General features: G+C 54.0%; 1 protein-coding gene across 1 annotated transcript in view; it reads right to left on the reverse strand.

Annotated features, from left to right (window-relative positions):
* Positions 1 to 27,428, reverse strand: part of LOC143692500 (uncharacterized) — a 317,297-nt gene that overhangs the window by 34,903 nt on the left and 254,966 nt on the right.

Raw genomic sequence — 27,428 nt, forward strand, 5'->3', positions numbered from 1 at the left:
ACGGCCAGGTGAGGGAGGCAGGTGGAAAAGGCTTTGTGCCGTCCCTGCTCAGAGGGGATCCTCAGCACAGCCCCGAAGATCTGCACATAGGAGAAAACAATGAACACAAAACAACCAAATACCAAACACACACTAACAGCAATGAGCCCAAATTCCCTGAGGTAGGATTTGGCACAGGAGAGCTTGAGGATCTGTGGGATTTCACAGAAGAACTGGCCCAGGGCATTGCCATGGCACAGGGGCAGGGAAAATGTATTGGCTGTATGCAGCAGTGAATAGAGAAAGGCACTGGCCCAGGCAGCTGCTGCCATGTGGGCACAAGCTCTGCTTCCCAGGAGGGTCCCGTAGTGCAGGGGTTTGCAGATGGACACGTAGCGGTCGTAGCACATGATGGTCAGGAGGCAAAACTCTGCTACAATAAAGAACAGAAAGAAAAAGAGCTGAGCAGCACATCCAGTGTAGGAGATGTTGCTGGTGTCCCAGAGGGAATTGTGCATGGCTTTGGGGACAGTGGTGCAGATGGAGCCCAGGTCAGTGAGGGCCAGGTTGAGCAGGAAGAAGAACATGGGCGTGTGCAGGTGGTGGCCGCAGGCTACGGCGCTGATGATGAGGCCATTGCCCAGGAGGGCAGCCAGGGAGATGCCCAGCAAGAGGCAGAAGTGCAGGAGCTGCAGCTGCCGTGTGTCTGCCAATGCCAGCAGCAGGAAGTGCCTGATGGAGCTGCTGTTGGACATTTTTGGTGCCTTTGCATGGGGATCTGTAAGAAAAGTAATCATGGAATAGTTGGGTTTGGAGAGGACTTGAAATATCCCAGCACAGCCTGGGGGCACTTTCCCCCCACTGCCTGCCCAGGGCTCTGCTGCCTGGAGCTGTCCCTGCCAGCAGCTGCTTCCCTGTGCCCAGGGCTGGGCCCTGCCAGTGCTGCCAGAGCCCAGCCCAGCCCTGGGGGCTCAGCTCTGCCCTGCAGAGCCCTCCCAGCTCAGGCACTGCCCAGGGGCAGCTCTGGCTCTGCAGGCTCTGATGGCAACGTCAGAGCAACCCTGAGGAGGCTCGAAAAGCGGCTCTGATGCTGCCTCTAAGGGCTGATTTCTGTCACTGCCCAATTTATTCATATCTGAGAGAAATTTTATTTTTTTTTTATCTCAGCCTGAACTGAGAGATTAATATCTATGGGCAATTTCCCATCCCAGCAACCCAGAGCAGTAGATTAAAAAAGCAGGATTTTCCCTTTTATTCAGTCCCTGCCTTGCTCTTCTCCCTGTATAATCTACTTGGAAATGTTCTGCAGGTAAATGTCATGCTGGGAGCAGTCCTGAACAATGCAGCATCCTCCCCACACAAGGAGAACACTTCCAAGCCTCACCAGCTGCCTCCCCCCAGCCAGATCTTGTCCCCCAGCGCTGGGAGCAGCTGCCAGGGCTGGCTGAGAGCTGTCCCTGGCAGGCAGCAGAGTCCCTGGCCCAGCACAGCGCCCTGGGCTGCAGGACCCTGCTCTGCAGGACAGCCCTGGGCACCCCTGGCTGCTCTGCACAAGAGACAAGCAGAGAATGTACTCACAGGCTCTGCAGGCATTGGCATGTTCCAGCTGCAGGAGATGGCTCCAGGAGCTGCAGCTGCATTGTCCTGCAGCCAGAGGTTCCTGTGCCAAGGGCTGGCAGTGATTGTGCCCCAGGCACTTCTCAGCCCCTTCCCAGCCCTGACTGATTGAAGCTCTCTGTGCCTCTGGGCTGTGCCCGGGCTGGCTGCAGGCAGTGCCCCAGCCCTGCTGGGCTGGCACAAGAGCTGCTCATCCAGAGAAATGTGCTTTTGAAGCTCTTCTTGGTGAGCAGGAGCTGCCTCTGTGCCAGGAGCCCAGCCCAGCTCAGCAGCACAGACACAGCACAAGGACTTTAATCAGCCTCTGGGGCTTTGTGCTCAGGCCCTGGACATCAGTCCCTGAAAGGGAGCTGAAGAAACCTCTCGGGAACTCCAAGGCAGAATCCAACTCCAAAGTTTCTTGGACTTTTAATGGGTCCCAGAGAGGGACACGACTGAGCAAGTGTCCCCAGGCCCCAGGCAGAGCAGAGAACTGCAGGCAGTGATGACAGGTGGGGACAAAGAGAAGCCAAGTCTTGGTGCCCTGGGCCACAGCAGGGTCTGTGCCAGCAAGGGCTGGGAGGAGACACCTTGTCCTGAGGCCCTGGGGCCTCCTGGCACAGCCCCAGCCAGGCTGGGCACTGTCAGCCCCTTGTGCTGCCCTCAGCATTCCCCCCTAGCCCACATCCCAGTGGCCTCAAGGATCTGCTGCAAGGAGTCCCTGGGGAGCCTTGCTCAGCAATGGCCCTGGGGGCTCCTTCATGCTCCCTGCAGGGACTGCAGCTTTTTCAAAGGACTTTGGCTTTGGCTTTTGCCTTGGAGTCTCTGAGAGGTTTGTGCAATCATGGCCTCCAATTATCTGCTGTAATTAGTCCCTGGAGATTCTCTGCCTGTTGCAGCATTGATTGGGACTCATTAATACTTCAGGGTACTTAAGTTTTTTAAGCTACTTCCCCTTTCCCTTTTGATACAGACTCTATAAGAAAGATTGTGCATTTACAGGCTCCAATTATCTGCTTAATGAGTCTCTGGAGAGCCGTTATCAGTAACAACATTCAGTGGGCTCATTAATGCTTTAAGGTACTTTAGTTATTTTAAGGTACTTGGTGTTTCCCTTTTGATACAGACTCTGTGAGAGGTTTGTGCAATCATGGCCCCAATTATCTGCTTTAATGAGCCCCTGGAGAGCTTTGTACTGACACTCAGTGGGGCTCAGAAGCTTTGAGCTTCTAAAAATTTTTAAGGTAGTTTGGAATTTCCTTTCTACTCTGAGTCTCTGAGATGTTTTTGGCTAATCCTGGCCTCCAGTTGTCTCCTCCAAGGGATCCATGCGGAGCCTGTGTTGGGGATGGACCTCACTGAGACCCATTCATGCTTTGAGACACTTTGGGGTTTTCTTCTGGCTTTGACTCCTGGAAAGGTTTGTGCAATCTCCTCTCAGGCCCTGAGGTTCCAGGGCTCAGCTCCAAATGCACCACAGGGCTCATCAGGATGCAGCAAGTCCTGACAAACCATGGCTCTGCCTTGATTTCCCTCTGCTCTAATGCAGTTTATCAGGAATGTATCTGGAGTGATTTTTGGTTTGCTAATTTGAGATTTCTCAGCCAATGCACCTATCAGTGCAGTGGGATCAGTGTTGGCTAATTACTATTGCACTCACTGGAATATATTTACTCATTTCCTGCTGTGAGATAGGATTAGGAGAAAGGCAAAGTAGCCTCAAAATTTTAAAAGGGTATATAGAAATGTTTATTACCAGTAAATAGAAGAAAGAGTAATAAGAATCTGAACACTTCTCCTCTCCCTACAACCTTTTCTTTCTTACTGACAATGCAAGGAGACAAAACCTGAAAGTTTCAGTCACTTTACACCATCTAGAACAGTCTTTCTTCAGTTCACTTAGGGAGAGGAGTCCCTCTTTCATGCTATGGAGACTTCTCCATAAGAAAAAAGTTCTCTCGTGGCTCTCAATTCCCACGAAGAGCAGCTGCCCAGAAAATCTGCAATTGTGAAGTCCCTCCCATTTTTCATAGCTTTTCCCACAGCTGTTTTTATGGGCCATGTCAACTAATGGGGTATGAGTTTAAAGATGAGCTGTTCAAGAGCAAAGATTCTCTTCATCTATTTCTGAAATCATCTTCATCTCTGAGAACAGAGATCTTCTTCTTCACTCCCTGAGGGCACAGGATCTCACCGATCTTCTCTCTTTCTCTGTTTAAACTTCTCATAGGATCACAGCTACTTCAGCATTTGCCGACTTTACCATGGAGGTTTTTGCTGAACAAGTCATCTCCCCATATTTTCAAATAGTTATAGGGGAAAAGAGAGTCTGATATATTAATTACATCCTTCCCCATAGCTTTTCAAGAGGATTTCAGCCCCAAGATCAAGGCATCTCCTCATCCCTTCCATCTGGGACTCAACTTCCCCTTCACTGACCTGGGTGTCTTCATGTTGCTCCTCTGTGTGCCTGCACTTTGTCCTTTTCTCTCACTGGAGGGAGGATGGAAGCACTGAAAGAGTTCATATCTCACCCGGGGCCTGCAGATGGTTCCGTGCCCCCGGCCGGGCTCGGTGCTTGCGGCCGGAGCTGTTTTACGATGGAGGTTTCTGCAGCGGCTGCGCTGGGGCTGTGTCAGGATGGGCCGCGCTGGGGCAGGGCCAGGATCTCAGCAGCCAGGCCAGAGCACAGCAGCAGCACGGCCGGGGGCCGATGGCTTCTCCTGCCCCTGCCCGGGGCTTGCGGCTGAAGCCCAAGGGCGGCAGAATCTTGGCCGAGCCGGCCCGGCCCGGGGCTGCTCCTGGGGCCCGGCGGATCCTGGCTGGGCCCGGGCTGGCGGCGGGGCAGGGCTCAGCAGGGCCCAGATGTTCCCAACTGCAGCCATGGCCCGGCCCGGCCTCGGCCCCGCGGCCTCCCCTGCCCTGCCCGGCAGCCGATGGGGCCTGGCGGGGTCCCTGGGAAGGGGCCCGGCCCCACGGCAGGAGCCGCCCGGCCCGGCCTGGCTGAGACGGGGCCGGGTCAGCCTTGTTACCTCTGTGCCAGCCAGAAGGGAAAGAGACCCTCCCAGGCTTTCCCATCTTTAACATGTGTCTTCACAGAGGCGTGTACAGTTTCCTTCATAGTTTAACAGATTGTCAATTCTCAAAGATAATTACTGATTATTTTTTTTGTCAGACATGGAGGAAACTGCTAGCAGCTTCTCTTAGAACATCACTTTCGTGATGCAAAACCACCACAACTGCACAGAGCACAGAGCTCCTTTGTGCATATATAGTGCTCATGTGCCCGAGGTTTCAAAATACCTCCCTGGGAGATCTCCGGGCCTTCTCCAAGGTGTTTTCAAATGAAAACATTCAGCTCAGAGTCTAAGAAAATCACCAGAGGACAGGGCCAGCCTGGCCTGTCTGTCCTGGCTACTTTTGTCTGAGATCAGTCCTTGGATAAACAGAATTGAGAGGCCAAATTCTAATTTTGGCCATGGTCCCTGGACCTGAAAGCCGGTTCTTTTCCATAGGAAGGAAGGAACAGAGCCCCAGTGTTTCAGGGGCAGATGAGAAATGGCCACCAGAGGCCAAGGCCAGCCAGAGCAAGCAGGATTTTGTTCTGAGTGATATCCTTGCATATAGGAATTGCTTTAGGGAGAGTTTCAATTTTGGCAATGGGCATCTGAAAAGGGGGGCGGTTCTTTCCCATAGCAAGAAAAGCACGGAGCCCCAGTGTTCCAGGAGCTGATGAGAGGCGGCCCTTGACATTGCAACATCAGCCAGACCTGTCAGGGGACCCCTGGGAAGCCAAACCAGCCAGGTCTGTTCCATGTTCCCTCAGTTCCATGGGGCCCCACAGTGTCCCAATGGTCCCTTGCTTCCCTGAGGCCCTGAGGTGTCATAATGCCCCCTTGGTGACACCAGGCCCTGAAGGGTCCCAATGGTCTCCATGGTTCCATCAGGCCCCACGGAGCCATAATGGTCTCTGGGTTCCATGAAGCCCCACTGTGTCACCATGGCCCCTTGGTTCCATGGGCTCCAGTGGTGCCACAATGATTCCCTTGGTTCCATGAGGTCTCCACAGTGTCCCAGTGATCTCCATGGGGAGGGAAGAACCCAGCCCCAGTGTTGCAGGGGCAGTCACCAGAGGTCCAGGCCACCCAGGCTTGATGGTACTGGCAGATAGATTGTGCCTGGGAGCAACCCTTGGATATCCAGAATTTTGGAGGTGGAATCCAATTTCAGACATGGACACCTGGAGGATAAGGATGCTTGTTTTCCATTGGAAAGAAAGCACGGAACACTGATTACACAGTGACATTTGGGGATCTATGGGGAGTATTGGGGATTGTTCCTGCACCTCGTGACCCAACAGGAGCTTCTCTAATAAATGTTGCCTGAAGCTCCCACTGTGGTCATGACAGGAGCCCCTGTGAGTGTCTGGGACATCCCGGCTCTTTGGCAGCCTGGGGACTCCTGGGATGTCACCATGGGATGGCTGTGACTGCCTCTGACCCCAGGGCTCTTTACCATCCCAGAAAGCCCTGGGAGGCATCCATGGAGCCCCTGTCTCAGCCTGTGACATTCCAGCTCTGGAACAGCCTGGAGACTCTTGGAAAGTCCCCATGGAACCCTTCTGAGGACCTGTGACAAATCTGATCCTTAGCAGGCAACCATCACCAGTCCACTGTTGCTATGGTCAGTTTCCATGGCAACCATCGCCAGCCCCCTGTTGCTATGGTCAGTTTCCATGGCAACCATCACCAGCCCCCTGCTGCTATGCTCAGTCCCTTGGCAGCTCCATGGAGACCCCATGCCAGGGGTGGTTGCCATGGACACCAGCTCAGGCCTGCAGCCAGAGCCCGTTGCCATGGCAACCATTGGCAGCCCCATCCCCAGGCTGATGGGATCCCAGAAGCACAGAATTGGCTGAGCTGGGAGGGACCCATCAGGATCCTCCAGTCCAACTGCTGGCCCTGCACAGGACACCCCAACAATGCCAGCCTGGGCCTGGCAGCGCTGGCCAAACGCTGCTGCAGCTCAGAGAGCCCTGGAGCTGGGACCCTTCCCTGGGGAGCCTGGCCAGGGCCCCAGCAGCCTCTGGGCAAAAACCTTTTCCTGACATCCAACCTGAGCCTGCCCCAACTCAGCTGCAGCCGCTCCCTCCACTCCTGTCCCTGGGCACCAGAGGGAAGAGGTTCCCACAGCCCCAGCCAGGGACCCGCTCCCAAGGCTGCTGCCATGGCCACCAGGGCTGGCACCAGCTGGGATGCTCGGTTTCCACGGGCCGGGCTTCAGGAATGGGATTCCCCAATTTCCTGCTCCCGCTAAAACCGCGCTGCCCTCGCTGCCCTCCCGCCTCCCATGGAAAGCACAAAAGGCAAAGATCCCAGGCTGGGATAAGAACAATTTATTGGGAACAGCAACGAGATAAGGAACAAACAGGAACAGAAACAATATTGATAACAGAAGGGATAAATAAAACTGTTTACAGGGAAAACTACAACACAACTCACAGGGTCTGCCTGGCTACAATATTTCTTGCCTGGAAAGGACACCCTTCTCCTCAGGGAGAGAGAGAGAGTCCCTTTCCTGTCCCTGGCAATGATCTGAGGTGGGACTGAATGTAATGACAGGGCCATGGCCAGACCCTCATGTTCTCCAATCCCACATCAGGTCATTGGCAAAGGGCAGGAAAAGGTACAGGTGTCTTCCCAGCATGGATCACAGGGAACATGGATCACCAGGGCTCTTTGAAATCTGGCTTCTCCCATGGGGGATGAAGCTGGAGTGGTGCATGAAGCTGTTCCTGCAATCGAGGCACTTGCAGGGCTTCATTTACGGGTGGCTCCGTTGGTGTCTTGTCAAATGAGAGCTTCTGGTGAAGCTCTTCCCACACTGGGGACACTCGTAGGGCCTCTGCCTCTCCCCAGTGTGGATGCGCTGGTGCCTGATGAGGGTGGAATTGTGCTTGAAGCTCTTCCCGCAGTCAGGGCAGTAGAAGGGCCTCTCATCCGCATGAATCCGCTCATGCAGGAGGAGATTTGAGCTGGTCCGAAACCTCTTCCCACACGTGCGGCACTCGTAGGGTCTCTCCCCAGTGTGGATGAGCTGGTGCCTGATGAGGTGGGACTTGCGCTTGAAGCCCATCCCGCAATCAGGGCAGTGGAAGGGCCTTTCCTCTGTGTGAATCTGCCGGTGCCTGGCGAGATCAGGGCTGGTGTGAAACCTCTTCTGGCACTCAGGACACTCGTAGGGCCTCTCCCCAGTGTGGATGCACTGGTGGGTCAAAAGGGTGGAGCTGCAGCTGAAGCCCTTCCCACACTCCCCACACTCATAGGGCCATTCCCCAGTGTGGATCATCTGGTGGCTGATCAGGGTGCTGCTCTGCCTGAAGCTCTTCCCACACTCCAAGCACTTGTGGGGCTTTTTCCCATCATGAAGCTGCTCATGGGCCACCAGCTCCGAGCTCTGGCTGAAGCTCTGTCCACCTTCCTGTCTCAGGGTGGGTCTTTCCTCCTCAGAGCACCCTGGGCTGGGTTTGGAGCCCCTTCTCCTGTGGGATCTCTGGGACTTGTCCTCCACATTGGAATTCTGCACTGTGGAGCCACTCAAAATGGCCTCTTCCACGATGTTCTGCTTTGGGGATTTGTCCTCCGTGGTCTCCATCCTCAGCTTCTTCCCTGGGGGAGGAAGGACAAGGAGAGGATGGGATTTGCCTCCGTGCCAGAGGGAAGGGGAAGGAGATCCCCCCAGTGCATCCCCAGCAGGACGGGGTTGGCAGCAGGGTTGTCCTGGAGCTGGGGGCTGTGCTGGGCTGGGAGATGGAGCAGGAGAGAGGGGGAAAGGGGCACTGACTTCCTCCTCACCTGCCTGGGGCTCCTGGGGCACCTTCTTCTTCCTCACAGCCTCCTCCTCCATCTGGCCAAGTTTATGGGATGGAAAATCCTGTTTTGAGAAGAAAACAAGGGATAAGTACATTGAATTTTGTACTTGTTTGAAGGCAAACCTGGGGAGGGTCTAAACCAGGATTACAATTTAATAAGAAAATGAAGATCAAGGCAATGATGCAGAAACACTGCCTTAAACTGACAGAGTCAGGATATAACCCGACACCCTGCTGGTCTGGGTGGTGGCAGCAGTCCCATTAAATGGTGGCTGCAGTCCTGTGGGAGTGATGAACGTGATTCTGTCCAAGCAGTGATCCTGTAGAAGGGTCTGGTCTTCCTCTGGAGGTCCAGGGGTGGTTCTGGAGCTGTTGTCCTCTGGGAATCCAGTAGGCAAGCTGCTCCTGGTGTTGCAAGGCTCACCTTATATGCAGGTAGGAATGCTTGGATCCTCCCCCTGGGCGGAGCATCCCACAATGGGAGGATGGAATTTGATCAGTCCTGCAGTGACACTCAATGGCCCATTCCCAGAAGATATCTCCCCTGGAGGGCGTTATCAGGGCTGAGTCATGGAAGAGATCAAGAACACTGCCCCACCTGTTTCTAGCAGTTGATGAAGATGGGGATTGAAAACATGCATTTGGTTCCAACTTACATTGCAGCCTGAAACAGTGGGGGAATCCCTGCTCAGGGGGTGAACACCACCCCCCTTACCCAAACTGGCTCAGGTGTAAAACCCCCACCCTGGGAAGGCCACACACACAGGGGACAATGTCACACTTGCCCTGCTCCAGGGCAAATGGCATCTCTCTAATATTTTCTTAACCAGATTGCAAAATTATTTTGGCACAGTGAGTTCAGGGCACTGTTCTTTGACCCCAGTTGCCTTTGACAACAGCATGGTTCCTTCCTCTGAGGAGGTTGTGGGTCTCTCTGGAGGAACTCTTGGAAACTTGGATGCAGCTTCGTCTGAGCGACCTATGGGAGAACTGATGAGGAAAATGGCTGTTGTGGGACTGGGGTGTCAAGAAAATACTTTGTTGTCCCTACTTGAAAAGTTTGTTAAAATCACTGGAGGAAATGGAGCAAATGATACCAGCAGACTGACAAGGTTCATTCACCACATGGTGAGGAACACAAGGCTGCTAAAAGTCCCACAAGAAGCCCAGCTCAAGTAGCTAAATTCCCAAATAACTACTGAATTCCCAGGCTTGGGTTTTTTCCAAATGTGAGAATCATTATTCTCTTCATCCCTGTCACCTTTGTGACAGCTACACAGAGCTTTCCCTTCCTTTTAATAATATCTGTATTGGGCCGAATTTGCACTTTTCTTTAATTGTAACCTGCCAGCAGCTGAGCTGGAGCTGTGCAGGAACCAAGGAAACTTGGAATTGCCACAGAATTGCTTCTATTGTCAGCCGGTGCTGCGGCGGCCGTGGGGCAGAGGGGTGGGAAAGGGGGGTCCGGGGTGGCAGTGGAGGAAATGCCGGGCCCGGGGGCTGAGCACAGGGCTGAGCACGCAGAGATGGTTTTGTTCTTGCTGAGCTCGCACTGAGCCAAGGCCTGTCCTGCCCCTCATTCGGCCACGCTGGGGAGGGGCTGAGGGTGTGGGGGAGCTTGGGAGGGGACACAGCCAGGACAGGAGATCCCAGCTGACCCCAGGGATACCCCAGAGCATAGGACATCATGATCAGTGCATGAAGTGTGGGGAACAAGGAGGAAGGGGGCACATTTGCAGTGAGGGTTTTGTCTCCCCAGGTAACACTTAGGCAGGATTGGGCCCTGTTTCGCCAGTGGGCAGGGCCCGCACCAAAGACACAGACACCAACTTAACTTAAGGAACAGTGTAATTTAGATAATGCAAATTTGCAAAAAATTACAAAAATATTAGGTAGGCAAAGCAAATAATCATTAGTCAATAATTCCAAAAGAGAAGATGTTGAAATGAGTATCACACAACTGTCCATTTCTGGCTGCAGGCTCTGGAGATTCTATCTCTGCCTTCAATCAGGGTTGCATTCCCTAAAGAATCCTGGTACCAAATCCTGCTTTCCAAGGCTGGAACAGTGTCTCAGGTTTAGCTGGGTGTGTATTCAATTACCCTCTGTTAAAGCTGGGGCAATTATCATCTGTTAATTGAGCAGTTTACTTTATCTCTTCCGCAAGGAATCCTCCTTCCAGGGAGATATCTTCTGTTAATGGGCCATTGAGTGTCACTGATAAAAATTCCATCATCCCATTGTGAGAAGCTCTGCCCAGAGGGAGGAGCCAAGCATTCCTACCTGGAGATAATCTGAGAATGTGAACAACAGAGTCAGCCTTCTCCCACAAGATTCCCAGAAGAGCAGCTTTCAGCTCCACTGGATCCCAGAGGAAGACCGGGCCAATGGACGCCACAACTGGACCTTCAGAGGAAAACTCCACCCTTCTACAGGATCACTGCTCCAACAGAACCACACCTGTCACTGCAGGAGCACTGCAGCCACCATTTACCAGGAGTGCTACCAACACTCTGACCCACAGGGTGTCAGGTCGTATTCTTACTCTGTAAGTAGTTTTTAGTACTACTTCATTTGTATTTTTAATTTTCCTTCTGAAGAACTGTTATTCCTATTCCCATAGACTTTGCTTGACAGCCCCTTGTTTTGAAAATTATAATTCCAAGTGAAGGGATTAACATTTTCCATTTCAAGGGAGTCTCCTGCCTTCCTTAGCAGACAACTGTCTTTTCAAACTGACACAATGCCCTGGGACAGCCAGGCAGGTGAGGAGGAAGTCAGTGCCCCTTTCCCCCTCTCTCCTGCTCCATCTCCCAGCCCAGCACAGCCCCCGGCTGCAGGACAACCCTGCTGCGAGCCCTGTCCTGCCGGGGATGCACTGGGGGGATCTCCTTCCCCTTCCCTGTGGAATGGAGGCAAATCCCATCCTCTCCTTGTCCTTCCTCCCCCAGGGAAGAAGCTGAGGATGGAGACCAGGGAGGACAAATCCCCACCACAGAACCACGTGGAAGAGGCCATTTTGAGTGGCTCCACGGTGCAGAATTCCAACATAGAGGAAAAGCCCCAGAGATCCCACAGGAGGAGGGGCTGCAAACCCAGCCCAGGGTGCTCTGAGGAGGAAAGACCCACCCTGAGCCAGGAAGGTGGACAGAGCTTCAGCCAGAGCTCAGAGCTGATGGCCCATGAGCAGCTTCACAATGGGGAGAGGCCCCACAAGTGCTTGGAGTGTGGGAAGAGCTTCAGGCAGAGCAGCACCCTGATCAGCCACCAGATGATCCACACTGGGGAATGGCCCTACGAGTGTGGGGAGTGTGGGAAGGGCTTCAGCTGCAGCTCTGCCCTCATCACCCACCAACGCATCCACACTGGGGAGAGGCCCTATGAGTGTCCCCAGTGTCAGAAGAGGTTTCGGACCAGCTCCAGTCTCCTCTGCTATCAGCGAATTCACACCGATGAGATGCCCTTGAACTGCCCTGACTGTGGGAAGGGCTTCAAGCGCAACTCCACCGTCGTCCCCCACCGGCGCATCCACACTGGGGAGAGGTCCTACGAGTGTCCCCAGTGTGGGAAGAGCTTCACCAGCAGCTCTCACTTGACCAGTCACCAACGGAGCCGCCAGTAAGGAAAGCCCTGCACATGCCCCAACTGCAGGAACAGCTCATGCACCTCTCCGGCTTCATCCCCCTTTAGAGGACCCACATTGGGAAGAGTCCTGGGGATCCGTGTTCCCCATGATCCATGCTGGGAAGACACCTGTCCCTTTTCCTGCCCCTGCTGATGATATGATGTGGGATTGAAGAACATAAGGGTCTGGGCATTGATATGTCATTACATTCACTCCCACCTCAGGTCATTGCCAGGGGCAGGAAAGGGACTCTCTCTCTCTCTCTCTCTCCCTGAGGAGAAGGGTGTCCTTTCCAGACAGGGGAAATTGTGGCTGGGAAGAGACAGTCAGTTGTGTTGTAGTTTTCCCTGTCAAAGTTTTATTTATCCCTTCTGTTATCAATATTGTTTCTGTTCCATTTTTTCCTTATCTCGTTGCTGTTCCCAATAAATTGTTCTTATCCCAGCCCGAGATCTTTGCCTTTTGTGCTTTCCATGGGAGGCGGGAGGGCAGCGAGGGCAGCGTGGTTTTAGCGGGAGCAGGAAATTGGGGAATCCCATTGCTGAAGCCCGGCCTATGGAAACCGAGCATCCCAGCTGGTGCCAGCCCTGGTGTTCATGGCAACAACCCCTGGCATGGGGTCTCCATGGAGCTGCCAAGGGACTGAACATAGCAACAGGGGGCTGGTGATGGTTTCCATGGAAACTGACTATAGAACAGGGGGCTGGTGATGGTTGCCTGCTAAGGATCAGATTTGTCACAGGCCCTCAGAGGAGTTCCATGGTATTTTTCCAAGAGTCTCCAGGCTGTTCCAGAGCTGGAATGTCACAGGCACAGACAGGGGCTCCATGGAGACCTCCCAGGGCTTTCTGGGATGGTAAAGAGCCCTGTGGTCAGAGGCAGTCACAGCCATTCCATGGTGACATCCCAGGGCACCTTGGGCTGCAAAGGCACCCATCTGTCACAGGCACTCACGGGGGCTCCACGGTGACATCCCAGGAGTCCCCAGGCTGCCAAAGAGCCGGGATGGCCCAGACACTCACAGGGGTTCCTGTCATGGGCACAGTGGGAGCTTCAGGCAGGGTTTATTAGAGAAGCTCCTGTTGGGTCACGAGGTGCAGAAAGGATTCCCAATAGTCCCCACAGATCCCCAAATGTCACTATTGAGTCAGAGATGACACAGACTCAGATCAAAAGGCTAAGGGCTAAAAGCCACCCATTTTTTCAATCCTCTTCCTGTTGACCTTGGCTTTCTACAGGTGGATCTCATTGGTCATTTAATCAACACATTTCACATGATTGGCTGATTAAGACAACCCCCTTCAGTAAACAACTTTATGGAAAAAACAACCTATTACAGACACCACCTGTTGATAATTTACAATTCTTTCTCTCCAGCTTCCTAATGGTTCCCAATCTAATTAATGGGAAAACTCTCTTGCTTTCTCTGTCTCTGACCAGACTCTCATATCCACAGAAAAATATCCCCAAGGACCTCCAGGCTTTGTAATCTCCTTCTGTGAGAGGAGCCTTGGAGCAGCTGGCTCCAATCCCAGCCTCAGACTTTTACAGAGTTCATGGGTAAAGAATTATCAAGGTGAAATTTAACCTTTAGCATTTGTCCCACAGGATTAAGGATGACAAAGCATATATATTTATAAAAAAATTATATTATCTATTACGGTAACGATTAGAAAAAATTATCTTATCTTAATCAGAATTGTTTACTCCAAGGTATAAGAGCTGTACCATATTATATTATATTATACTAATTTATAGAAAGCACTCAGAAGGGATTTCAAAGCAATTTTATTAAAGGAAAAGAAGCTGTTTTTAAGGAGAGATTGATGTCACTCCCACAGACCAATGACCATAGGCAAATCCCTTTGGCTCAGCCTGGAGCAGTGACCTTGAGGGGTGTCTCTACTGCAGGGAGGAATCTCCACACCCCCCAGGAAGGGAAATGTCAGGGGATGCTGCCTTTAAAATTTGGGATGGGGCTTTTCTAGTCTGAGGTGCTGCCCTGTCAGTCAGGTGTGCCCAGGCTGGGCTGGCTCAGCAGCTCTGCAGAAGCTCTCAGTGGTGTCACTTGGTTGTTCCTTACTCTGGGGATTTTCCAGCACTGTCACAGCTTCAGCTCCCTCTGAGGATGTTGAACTTTGGGATGGAGGAGTCAGGCTGGTTTCTGCAATATTCACCCCAAAAGCAGCGTGACTCTCCCCCTCCTTCATTTCCCACTGGGGGCTTGGCAAACAGGGCCTTGCTGGAGTTGTTGGAGGCCATTGCAGGCAGAGCCTCCTGCTCCAGCAGGAACTGCCTGTCCTGTGCCATCAGCAGGGCAGGTCCCGCTGCAGGAAAAGCCCCAGGCCAGCCCCAGCACAGGGAAGGCCTCGGGCACAAGGGCAGAGTGCCGTGCTGGGAGCTGTGCCAGGGAGAGCCTGAGGCACCAAAGGCACCTTGGCAGCAGCAGCTGCTTGCAGGCCATGGCCAGAAGCCTCCCTTGGCAGCCCGGCCTGGTGGCCACCACTGCAGAGCTGCAGCCTCAGGGCTCATTCCTGGCTGGCCTCTGAAAAGCCACTTCTGCTCCAGGAGCCTGACTGGGAAGCCATTGGCCCCAGCACCCTGGGGACAAGATATTAATGACAAAACTCTTCATGCCAGCAGAGCCAAGGCAGGGGCAGAGGAAAGGGCAGAGCCAGGCCCAGGGGACAGGGCTGCCATGGTGATGGCTGTGAGGGCACTGCCCCTGCAGCAGCCTGGCTGCCCTCAGCAGACATTCTGGCCAGAAGCCTTGTGAGGGCACCCAGCACATCAGAGAACCCACACTGCAGGAATTCTGTCACTGGGAATGAGAGGATTTCACTGGGTCAGGCTGCACAAAGCTCCTGCTCTTGGACAATTCCTGGGATGGGGAATCCACTTCTCTGGAATAACTCTTGCAGTCTTTTGCCACTCTTATAATTCTAAAATTTTTCCCCTTTCTAACAAATGTAAATCCACCCTTGTTCATTTTAGAGATATTGACCCTTGTTTTGTCACTGCAAGATTTGGGAGAAAATACTTTTGATCAGTATTTTTCCATTTTCACAGACCTTGGAGAATACCCAAAAATCTCCCAAGATGGGATTTGGAGGCCTCATCACAAAACCAGCAGGGAGAGGCTGAGGGCTCTGTACTCAGAGGTGTGGAGACTGAGCACAGAACAGGACTAGCCTGAGAGGGATTGAAGGGTGGTTCCAGAGAGGCTGGAGCTTTTCTTCCTAGTGGGAATGAGGCTGAAGAAGACATAATAGCACCAAGGGCAGCTGGGGAGGCACAGAGTGGACACCAGGAGAAAGGAATTTCCCTGCCAGGGCAGGGCTGTGGTGCAGCACGTCCCCCAGCAGGAGCCTGGAGCAGCCCAAGGCTTTGTGTGGGCAGGCAGAGGCAGGCAGGAGGCAGAGCTGTCAGCAAAGGAAGGGGCCAGCCAGGTGGGGCAGCCGGGGGATGCCAACAGCCTGCAGGGACAGAGGCGCAGGTTTGCTCAGCACCAGAGACACCTTTGCCTTGCTTGTCCCCACCTGTCATCACTGCCACCAGTGTTCTGCTCTACCTGGAACCTGGGGACACTTTCTCAGTCCTTTCCCTCAGAAGGTTCTATTTAAAGTTTAAAGTATGAGAAACTTCAGTGTTTCACCCTCTTTTTGAGTCCCTGAGAAGTTCTTTGAGCACACTCTGAGGGACTGAGTCTGATGCAAAGAGCACCAAAGCCCCAGAGGGTCATTACACTCCTTGTGCTGTGTCTGTGCTGCTGAGCTGGGCCGGGCTCCTGGCCCAGAGGCAGCTCCTGGCAAGGGCAGCAGAGCTGCAGAGAGACAGCTCTGGCCAGGAGCAGCTCCTGTGCCCAGCCCAGCAGGGCTGGGGCACTGCCAGGGCCCCTCAGGGACACCAGCAGGGCACAGACAGAGCTCCCAGGGGCTCAGCACTGGCAGGGGCTGTGGCATGTCCCAGAGGGGGCTGTGTCACAGCAGCTCCTCTGTGGCTGTGTCATGGAGGCACAGAGCGTCTGTGATGTCAGCAAGGGGCTGTGTGACAGCACAGAGTGGGCTGTGTAAGGTCACAGATTGGGCTGTGACATCACTGTGTTTGTTTTGTGAGGTAATTTTGGTGACTGAGCATCATAGAGGGGACTGTGTGACATCACAGAGTAGATTGTTACATCAAGGCATGGCTCTATGACATCATAGAGCTTGCTGTGAGGTCAAAGTGTGTGCTGTGACATTAAAGAGTGTTAGTCTGACATCACAGAGAGGGTTTTGTGTCATCACTGAGGGGGTTGTGACATCACACATCTGTCTGTGACATCATAGTGTGAGGCCATAGAGCAGATATTTCCTTCATAGAGAGTGGCTCTGTGATATGAGAGAGTTGGTTGTGACATCACCAGGTGGCTGTGTAACATCATAGAGCAGCCTGTGACATCACACTACAAACTGTGACATCGCAGTGTGACTCTTTGACATCAGAGTCTTCTGTTACATCTAAGAGCAGCTGTGTGACATCACAGAGTAGCTGTGTGACATCACAGGGGACTGTGTGACATCACAGAGTAGCTGTGTGACATCACAGGGGGCTGTGTGACATCACAGGGGCTGTGTGAGGTCACTGGGGAGGTCACTCTGCCCCGGCCCCCCTCACAGTTCCCCCCAGAGCAGTCCAACCCTGCTCGTGCACAGCGGGGTCCCCTGTCCCCCCGGGTCCCCCCGCCCCCGGTGCCGCAGCCTCCCCCAGAGGATGTTCCACGAGATCGACCCCAGAGCCTGACACGGGGACGGGGGGCCGGGGCCCTGGGGGTAGCACAGGGGGACAGGGACCCCCCGGCAGCGTCCCCGTGTCCCCCAGGGCCAGAGCCTGGGCCAGGGCTCCTTCACCCTGGTACCAACAAGGCCTTGAGAGTGCTGAAAAAATCCCCAGCAAGGGATCAGCAAAAACCAGATTTAATATTAAGGGACAGCAACACAAAGTTCCTTGGCAAGAGTCACTCTGCTCCTGACTGGACACTTCAGGCACAGCAGGGAAACAAAGCAACAACGAAACGAAACAAAATCCAGGCAATCAAACCAGAAATGAACTGAGAACTCTCCCTGTGTGTGTGACAAAGAACAGTGAGGGCAAGGATAAAAGGAATAAAGAGATAAAAGCTTAGAAGAGCTCAAACTTAACAGGACTGAACTTACACCTTAACCTTAACTGATACCTTCAACTTCACAATTATGCAAAAGAACAGCACTTAACACTATTTAACCTAACTTTTAACCTATAACTTAATGATTCAATAGTGGAATAACACATACCAATATTCAACTTGGCTAATAACTTATATTAAACTTAAGAACTTAGCAAAAGAACAACTCTTAGCAGCATTGAACTTTGCTTAGACCACATGACCTAACCTCACTTCCAGGCCTGAGTGTCTCAGCTGTCCAAGGCACTCAAACCCCTCAGAGAGCAGCATTTCTGTCACATTTCCCCAGCACAGGCACTCCTGTATGCACATAGACACAAAGAGTCAGTGCAAGGCACCTGGGAGAAATTCCCCTGAGGGCAGGAAATGCTCCCTGTGGATCCTTTGGCATCTCCCCAGCGGGTGAAGGGTTGAGCCTGGAGGAGTGGGGGGATCGGCCCAGGCTCCGTCGTTGTTGGGGATCCCCGAGTGCAGCAAATGGGAGAGTTCCCGGCTGGGAGAGGCCCCACTCAGAGGGAGTCGCTGGCCCAGGAGAGCTCCAAGGGCTCCTTTTGGAGCGCTGTTTGTAGGGCCCCAAGAGAGGGGCTTCAGTCCCAGCAATGGTTCATCCTGGCCACACTTGGCATCAACAGCTTTCTTTGGCAGTGTGAGAACAGGGATGTTGTGCCACTGAGGGAACAAAACCAGTTCCCAGGGCTGCTCCTCCAGAAAGCAGGAGCTGGTTGGGCAGCAGCAGTGCCTGGGGCAGACAGTGTTTGTGATGAGCTGCAGAGGAGCTGAGCCCAGGGGCTGTTGGCCAAGGCCAAGCCCCAAGGAGCATTTCTCATCTGGCAGGGTGGCCTGAGAAGGGGAGGGGGGAATGCAGCAGCACAGGGCCCATGGAACCAAGGGAGCATTGTGACACTGTGGGGCCCTGTGAGACCAAGGGACCATTGTGACACTGTGGGGCCTTGTGAGACCCGGGGAACCATTGTGACACTGTGGGGCCTCGTGGAATCATGGAGAGCACTGTGACATTGCTGGGCCTCCTGGAACCAAGGGGACCATACTGACGCTGTGTGGCACCATGGAATGCAGGGATCATTGTGACACTGGGAGGCCCCATCAAACCAAGGGTCCATTGTGACACCACAGGGCCTCATTGAACTGTGGAGACCATTGTGACACTTTGAGGTGTCATGGAACCAAGGGACCATTGTGACACTGGGAGAACCCATGGAGCCAAAGGTTCATTGTGACATTGCAAGGCCTCATGGAACAATGGAGACACCATTAAGACACTTCACAGCCTCATGGAACCAAGGGGCCATTGTGACACTGAGGGGACTCGTGAGATCATGGAGACCATTGTAACACTATGAGGTCCCATGGAATAAGCAAAGCACTGTGACACTGTGAGGTCTCATGGAACCAATGAGACCATTGTGACCCTGGGGGTCCCCACAGAACCAAGAGGATCATTGTGATTCTGCGGGGCCTCATGAAACCAAGAGGCCTTTGTGACACTGCAGGGCTGCATGGAACTATAGCTCCAGGGTGACACAGAAGAGCCTCCTGTCATCAATGGTCCATTGTGACACTGTGGAGCCAAAGGAGACCATTGTGACACTGCAGGGCTTCATGGAACCAAAGCTCCAGGGTGACACAGAGGAGCCTCCACTCACCAATGGTCCATTGTGACACTGTGGAGCTAAAGGGGACCATTGTGACACTGCAAACACCCAGGGTCCAAAGGTCCATTGTGACATTGCAGGGCTCATGGAACAGAGGAGTCCTGTGACATTGTAGGTTCCTGGGGAACCACTTGTGATACTTGGTGGCCTTCTGGAACCTAGGAGATATTGTGACACTCTGGGACCCCATTGAACCAAGGGGACCACGGTGATAATGCAGGGCATCATAAAACCAATGGAACATGGAACAGGTCTGGCTTTTTTGGCCTCCCATGGACTGCCTGACTGGTCCAACTGACCTTGGCACGTTGGGGGTCTCTTCTTATCAGCTGCTGAAACACTGGGGCTCTGTGCTTTCCTTCCCAATGGAAAAGAACTCTCCTTCTCCGCCAGGTACCCATGGCCAGAATTGGGATATCACCTCCAAATTTCCCTATATCCAGGGATTGTTCCCAAAGGATTATTGCCAGGACAAGTCTGGATGGCAGTGGTATTACAAGGGTCACCTCCCATCTGTCCCCAAAACATTGGGGAAGGCTCTGAGCTTTCCTTCCCATGGGAAAGAACTGTCCTGCTTCTCCAGGTGCCCATGGCTGAGACTGGACTTCCACCTCCATAATTCCCTACATCCAAAGACTGCTCCCAGACAAAATTTGTCATTCCTGACAAGTCTGGATGGCCTTGGCCTAGTGAGGCTCTCACCTGCCTTCCAAACACTGGAGCTCAGTGCTTTCCTTCCTATGGAAAAGAACTGTCCTTCTTGGCCAGGTGCCCATGGCCAGAATTGGGATTTCCACCTCCAACATTGCCTGTTGTGACAGATTGATGGAGATTGTGGCTCAAAGGAGTTTGTGTTTGGGGGAGGAAGGTCCAGCCTTGCCCTGCCCTGGAAGCCCAGCCCTGCCCTGCCCTGGAACCCCAATCCCCCCAGAGCCTCTATCCCAGCCCAGCAGTGGCTGCCAGTCCCTGGCACAGCACAGGCAGTGCTCCACAGCCACCTCTGCAGCCCCAGCCCAGCTCCTGAGGGACCAAATGAGCCCAAGCCCCACCTGGGGCAAGGGCCCAGGGAGACCAAGGGGTATTGAAGGCTGACCACAAGGCAAGCACACATCTTGATCCTGGGTCCTCTTGGAATTTCCATCTGAACAGTGCTGGAATCCAGGAGTTGGTAGCTCTGTGTGTGATTCCCTATATCTTTCCTATTCCCACTTCTTGTAAAATTTTGAGCAACTTAAAATTGAACAGACTTAGAGTTTGTGAAGTTGAATGAAACAAATTAATGCTTTGAGAAGTGTTTTCTGTTGATTGAATATCATATTAAACCTTTTGTCAAAGTTTCTCTGATTTTCTAAAGTTGCCAGTAAAGGCTGTTTGGTTGTTTTCAGCTTCTGAGAATCTCCTGTTGGTATTTCTCCAGTACATACAACTCAGAGGACACAAATAATTGTAATTCCTTTTAAATGTCTTGTTGAGAGAGTTGTTTAGTGGATGGGGGTCAGGGCTTGTGTGTGCTGCTTGGCCCAGCCCAGGCAGGGCTTTCCCAGCCACATTCCACACTCCATTGCCCAGCTGGAGCCGCTGGTGCCTCTGAGTTGTGCTGCCCCAGCCCCAGGGACGCTCTCCTTGTCTGCCCATTCCCCCACGGTCTCTGGGCAGGGATGGCCTCACTGGGGGCTGCTGACATCCTCAGCAACTTGGAGGCTGCTGCTGAATTTCACTGCTCCAGAGGCTTGTTCAGCCTTCAGCTCTTCAGTGCAGGAATTCAGTGTCCCAGGGCTCATGAACATTCAGAACACCTGAACAAGCCAAGCCTCGGGGAATCATTTGATTTAAGTGTTCAAATCTTTTGTGGTTAATTCAACACATTTAAGAAGACTATTCAAAGTGAATACACTATATTTAAAAAGACAGCAAGTAAATATTTTTAGATCCTGTAATTTAATGGTTTTTTCCTGGTAATTCATTGATGTGTGCAATCTCTGATTCACACTGAATCCAGGTACCTCCTCATGCAGTTTGAATAGATATGAAAATCAAGACCCTTCATGGCTGACAATCAATCAGACCCTGTCCCTACCCCCAGCCCACCATTTCCCCCATCCAAGCCCTGGCACTCAGAGCAGCCTTGTGCAAATCTGAGCTCCCTCCAGCCCAGGCTGCACCTGCAGCTTTCAGCTCCTTGGCTCCAACTCCCACCTGCTTTCCTTGGAGAAGGAGCTGCTCGAGACACAGAGGGATGTTCATTTCTTGTCAGCCAGCAAAGCCAAGGGAAGGCACAGCTCCATCCAATGCCAAAGTCATTCCTCTGCTGGATATTAAATCAACTTTGCACAGCAGACAGTCTCAGAGCAATGGAAAACACCTTCTGTGCCCAGCACAGATCCCAAGGTTGCCCCAAGCCCTCCCTGCCCCGATTCTGCCCAGATTTGCTCTTTGCACACACGAGTCACAGGCTGAAGCCAGGAGCTCCCTCCATGCCCAGAGGGAGGAAAAGAGAGAAAGGGGATGAAGAGCTCTCCTGTGCAGAGCCAAGGTCCAAGTGCAGCCCCTGCAGTGGGAACCACAACTCATCAGTTTTGTGTCCTTTGGGCTCAGGGACTGGTGACACTCAGAGGCACAGAAAGGTTTCTTGCCAGCAAACACAAGCTGAACATTTGAACAGTTTAATAACCATCACAGCTCTTCCCTCAGCTCTCTGGGATGTCCCAGCAGCATCTGACATGTCCAGGTCCCCAAGGCATTTCCGAAAAGGAAAAGTTCTAGACAAGGACATAAGAAAACAAAATTCTGTGATAGATATAAACACAATTAAGATGTTGACTAATATGGTATTTATTTTAACATCAGAAAGACTGGGCAACTTCCTAGAGCTTAAAGCATGAAAGCAGTCAGTTGAGAGGCACTTGAATGACAGATAGCATCTGGAGGACGAAATCTGGGAGCAATGGAAAGGACATAGATCCAGCCAGTCTAGTGAAGAGATGGCCACTTAGACATGGCCATTTCATCGGAGAGCTAAAAGCACCTGATGAAAAAAGGAGATTAAATAATAGACTGAATATTGGTGACACAAGAAGATGGAATCATCAGCATTTCTTCTCCTGCCATTAGTAGAACAATCCAGTACATCCAGAAAATTCCTGTTCCTGATGGGAAAACTTTGCATTTCTCAAAAGAACTCAGATTACCTACATAATAACGATTTTCTTGTATATTAGGAAACTAACAGGCATTGACACCTGTGCCCCTTTCCAGGCTGACATCAGTTGTGTGCCCATGAACAGGCAGTGCCACTTGTGCCCTGAGGGGCTGAGCTGGGATTGGATCTCTCCGAGAGCACCTGGGGGAGAGCAGAGCACCTTGCAAGCTGCAGGTCCCTGTTAGCCCCGCAGGGCTCCTGTGCCATCAACATCTGCTCTGCTCCAGTCTGAAACAGGGCCCAGCATGGTGCTGGGATCATCAGAGAGCTGAGGTGTGTGCTGGAATTCAATGCCCTCCCCATCCCACAGCAGCCCTGCATTTCCCTGCTGCAGCCTTGGTCTCCAGCCCAGCCATGGAGGCTCTTTGGGCTCTGGAGTGTTGCTGCAGCCCCCAAGGGCAGCTGAGCTCTGCCTTTGGCCCAGTCAGGCCTGGGCAGCGCAGGCCATGCTCAGCAATTGCTTGTGTGTGCCTGGCCTTGCTGTCAGCCCCGTGAGCGGCTGCGTGGCCCCTTTGTGGCCCTGTGCTGGCCCAGCCATGGTGGCCCAGCCCCTGTGCAGGCCCAGCCCAGGCCAGGAGCATTGCGGCTGGGAATGGCCCCTGTGCCGTGGTGCCCACAGCAGCCTTGGGGCTCTGTGCCCCATGGCCTCCCTGCTGGGCAGCCTCTGCCAGCTCCTGCAGAGCCCGTGGCACCTGTGGGGCTGCACAGACAGCCCTGCCCCGGGCTCTGTCGGCCTCTGGGCCAGCAGAGAGGCAGCCAGGGCTGGCCATGGCCAGGAACAGGCCCTGAGCCCCGCAGGAGGATGGAGCTGGGCCACAGCCAAACTCAGCCCAGGCCAAAGCTGGGCTCAGCAGCCAGGGCTGCCAACACATGGGCACAGACCCTGGCGCTGACAAATGTCCTGGGCCCCTCCCTGCTCTGTCCGTGCCACCAAGGGCACAGAGCAGCCTCCTCTCTGGGCCACTTGCCTGTTTGCAATGCCTTGCACAGGCGCTGGCCCTGCCCCACAAGGCCTGGCCTGAGTCCTGCCCCTGCACGCTCAGCCAGGCTGAGATGGACACTGATGGTTTCTGGGCCAGGCTCTCGGAGCCCAGCCCAGCTCCCTGCAAGCTCTGCCAGCTGCCCTGAGCTCTGGGCAGCACCAAGGGCCTCTCTGAGCCCAGCCCAGCCCAGCCGGCTCTGGCCCCACAGCTCTGCTCAGGCCAGGCTGCTCTGGGCACTGGCCCCACGGCCTCAGCCCCTGCCAAGGCCACAGCAGCAGCTGCAGCTGCCACAGGACTCAGCCCCAGCCATGGGGGAAGGTGCTTGGCCAAGGCCAAAGGAGGCTCCCTGGCTGCCCTGCTCCCCTCAGCCTGAGGTGCTGAGAGCTCTGCAGCCCCTGCTGCCATCCCATCTGCCCAGGGCAGCACCAGAGCCCCGGCCTTGGGGCCCTCAAGAGCTGCTTCTGCTCCAGACCCAGGGCCCATGCCAGAGCTGGGACAGCCACAAAGCTGTGCCCATTTCTGTTCATTGCTGCTCTCATGGGCATGGATCCTCAGCCACTTGGAGGTTGCTGATCAATTTTACTGCTCCGGAGACTTCTTCTTTCTTCAGCTGTTCAGTTCAGGAATTCAGTGAGAAGAGGTCATAAATATTTGTTCAGAATACCTGATCAAGAAAAGGCCCTGGGGAATATTTCAAGTTTTCAGTTCTTAATGTGGTTAATTAGACAGATGACAGAAGTCTACTCAAAGTGAATATACAATAGTACAAAACAATGCTGAGAGTACAGTTTTGTTCTGTTAGGTTTTATTTTCCTGTTTATAGATTGATTTCAGCAATTTCCAATTGATATTGATCCCCAGCAGCTTTTAATGCAGTTTGAACAGATATGAAAATCAAGACCCTTCATGGCTGACAATCAATCAGAATTTTTCCCCACCCCCTCCCCACCATTTCCCTCATCCAACCCCTGGCACTCCTATGGATCAGGAATGGTGTGGCCAGCAGGAGCAGGGCAGGGATTCTTCCCCTGTGCTGGGCACTGGTTGGGCAGCACCTCGAGTGCTGTATCTAGTTCTGGGCCCCCAATTTAGGAAGGACATGGAGGGGCTGGAGTGTGTCCAGAGAAGGGAAACAAGGCTGGTCAGGGGTCTGGAAGAAAGTCTTGTGAGGAGCAGCGGCTGAGGGAGCTGGGGTTTTTTATCCTGGAGAAGAGGAGGCTCAGGGGTGACCTCATCATTCTCCACAACTCCCTGACAGGAGGGTGCAGCCAGGTGGGGGTCGGGCTCTTTTCCCAGGGAACAGTGACAGGACAAGAGGACACAGCCTTCAGCTGCACCAGGGGATTTTTAGACTGGACATTAGAAAATATTCTCCACACAAAGGGTGGTTGGGCGTTGGAATGGGTTGCGAGGGTAGATAGGTGAGTCACGGTCCCTGGAGGTCTTTAAGAAAAGACTGATTGCCATGGTCTGGGTGACAAGGTGGTGGTAGGTCCCAGGTTGGACTTGATGCTCTCCAAGGTCATTTCCAGCCTGGCTGATTCTCTGTTGATTGTGACACTGCAGGGCCCTGGGGAAGCAAGGGGCCATTGTGACACGGCAGGGCCTGGTGGCACTAAGAGGACCATGGTGACACTGTGTACGACATGGCAGCACAGAGCCAAGGGGCCATTGTGACACTGTGGGGCTGGATGGAAGCAAGGAGACCATGGTGACAGTCTGGGTCCTGGTGGCACCACAGAGGCCTCTGTGACACTGCAGGGCCTTGTGGAACCAAGGGGCCATTGTGCCACTGTGGAACCAAGGAGAGCCTTGGGAGAGCCTGGGGACAATGGAATCAAGGGGCCATTGCTCCATTGCAAGGACTCTGGGAACTCAGGGAACAATTGTGACACTGTGGTGCCTCATGGAACCAAGGGTCCCTGGTGACACTGCAGGATCTTGTGTCACCAGGGCTCCATTGTGACACAGCAGCACCAAGGAATTCATTGTGGCACTCTGAGGCCCCCTGGAACCAAGAGGCCACTGTGACCCAGCAGGGCCCTGTGGAACCATGCAGAGCATTGTGACAGAGCAGGACCTGGTGTCACGATGGGGCCACTGTGACACTGCAGGGCCCCATGGAACCAAGGCGCCAGGGCTGCTCCTCAGGGACTCGTGGAATGAATGAAACATGTTTGAAACCGTGGTGGCCCTTGGGACCAAGAGGCCATTGTGACACTGTGGAACCAAGGAGAGCATTGCTGCACTGCCAGACCTCATGGAACCAAGGATCCATTGTGACACTGCAAGGCCCAAGGATCCAAGGGACTTTGTGACACCAAGGGGTCCCATGGAACTAAAGGGAGATTGTGACACTGTGAAGCCTCATGGAATCATGGAGACCATTGTGACACTCTGGGGCCTCATGGAACCCTGGTGACAGCAAGTTGTCTGGGAGTGTGGATCTGCTGGAGGGTAGGAGGGCTCTGCACAGGGCCCTGGACAGGCTGGATCCAGGGCCCAAATCCAACAAGGTGAGGTTTAACAAGTCCCAGTGCTGGGTCCTGCACTTTGGCCACAACAACCCCTGCAGCTCTACAGGCTGGGGACAGAGTGTCTGGAGAGCAGCCAGGCAGAAAGGGACCTGCAGGGACTGATGGACAGCAGGCTGGACATGAGGCAGCCGTGTGCCCAGGTGGCCAAGAAGGCCAATGGCTCCTGGCCTGGATCAGGAATGGTGTGGCCAGCAGGAGCAGGGCAGGGATTCTTCCCCTGTGCTCAGCACTGCTTGGGCAGAAGTGCTGTGTCCAGTTCTGGGACCCCAATTTAGGAAGGACATGGAGAGGCTGGAGTGTGGGGCTGGGGAGGGGTCTGGCGGACAAGTCCTGTGAGGAGGGGCTGAGGGAGCTGGGGTTGTTTATCCTGGAGAAGAGGAGGCTCAGGGGAGACAAGGCAGTGTCAGGGCACAGGTTGGACTTGATGATCTCCAAGGTCTTTTCCAGCCTTGCTAATGCTGGGATTCTCTGAAACCACCACTGGAGCAGTTGCAGGATGAGCCCAGGGCCTCCTCTTCAGAAGCTCCAGCAGCCCAGGTCCCTAAGCTTCTACTGGCAGCCCCAAAGCCCATCCTGTCAGTCCTGCAGAGCCTCTGCAGCTCCTCCTCATTGCCCAGAACAGGGAGCCCCAGAGGCAGACACAGCAGCCCAGATGTGCCCCCCTGGCCTGGGGTGCCTCTGGCAAGGGAGCAGCAGCAGGCACTGCAGGAGCCTGCAGACAATTCCTGCAGCACTTGTAGGATGATCCTGCTGCCCAAGGGACGTTCCCATGGGGCCAAGTCAGGAACTGCAATGGGGAGTGGGGCCAGAGAGGAAAGGGCAAACAGGGATGGGCTGTTTGCAGGGGAAGGAACAGGGCTGGGCAAGAGGAAGAGATTTGTACCAGGGAAGAGTAAAGAAAGCAAAGGTGCAGCCAAGGAAATGCTCAGGGCAGTTTGGGGGTGGCTGCCAGGCAGCCCTGGCTCTGAGCAACAGCGTCTGCAGTGGCACAGGAAACTCCCAGCTGATGGGAACAAACTTTCTGGCTGAGTGCAGAGGCCAGGACAAAGCTGAGTGGTTTCCCTGGTGTCCCGCAGGCCTTGCTGGCCCCAGGGGCTGATGGCATTTGTGCTCCCTCAGGTTCATGTCCCCACAGCAACAGCATGGGGGTGCTGGCCCTGCTGTGTGCAATGCAACCAGGGGCTGCTGAGGCAGTGCTGCCGTGTCTGTGCCTGCGAGGATGGGGCACCTGTGTGAGCTGGGGGAGAGGCCAGGGCTGCAGAGGGGGGATGTTGTTGGCAGCTGCATGAGGATGCTCTGGGACGCTGCCCTGGGCTGTGCAGCGCACTGGGCATGGATCAGCCCCTGCTCTGCTGCTCCTTCCCGTCTGCCCCAGGGCCCTTGCAGAGCCCCAGCCATGCTGTTTGCCCCCAGCCTGCCCATGGCCAGCCTGGGGCTGCTCACGGGGGTTTCTGTGCTGAGCATTGGCCTGGCCGTGTTCTTGAGAGAGCCTGGGCAAGGAGCCTGGAGCCCCCAGGGCCTGGCCTGAGGCGTCAGCGCTGCCCCAGCAGTGCCCATGGCCTGTCCCTGCTGCAGCCCCGGCACTGCCACCCCCAGGGCTGTGCCCGGCCCCGAGAGCACTCAGGCCCTGCAGCAACACCAGGGCCACCAGGGCAGCGGGGCAGGGCCACGGCAGCAGCACTGGCAACACCAAGTGCTGCTGCTGCTGCTGCTGGGCACAGCTGCTGGGCCAGCACTGATCTGCCCCAGCTCTGCACACAGA

The sequence above is a fragment of the Agelaius phoeniceus genome (assembly GCF_051311805.1).
Source record: "Agelaius phoeniceus isolate bAgePho1 chromosome W unlocalized genomic scaffold, bAgePho1.hap1 SUPER_W_unloc_1, whole genome shotgun sequence".
In the NCBI taxonomy this organism is placed as follows: Eukaryota; Metazoa; Chordata; class Aves; order Passeriformes; family Icteridae; genus Agelaius; species Agelaius phoeniceus.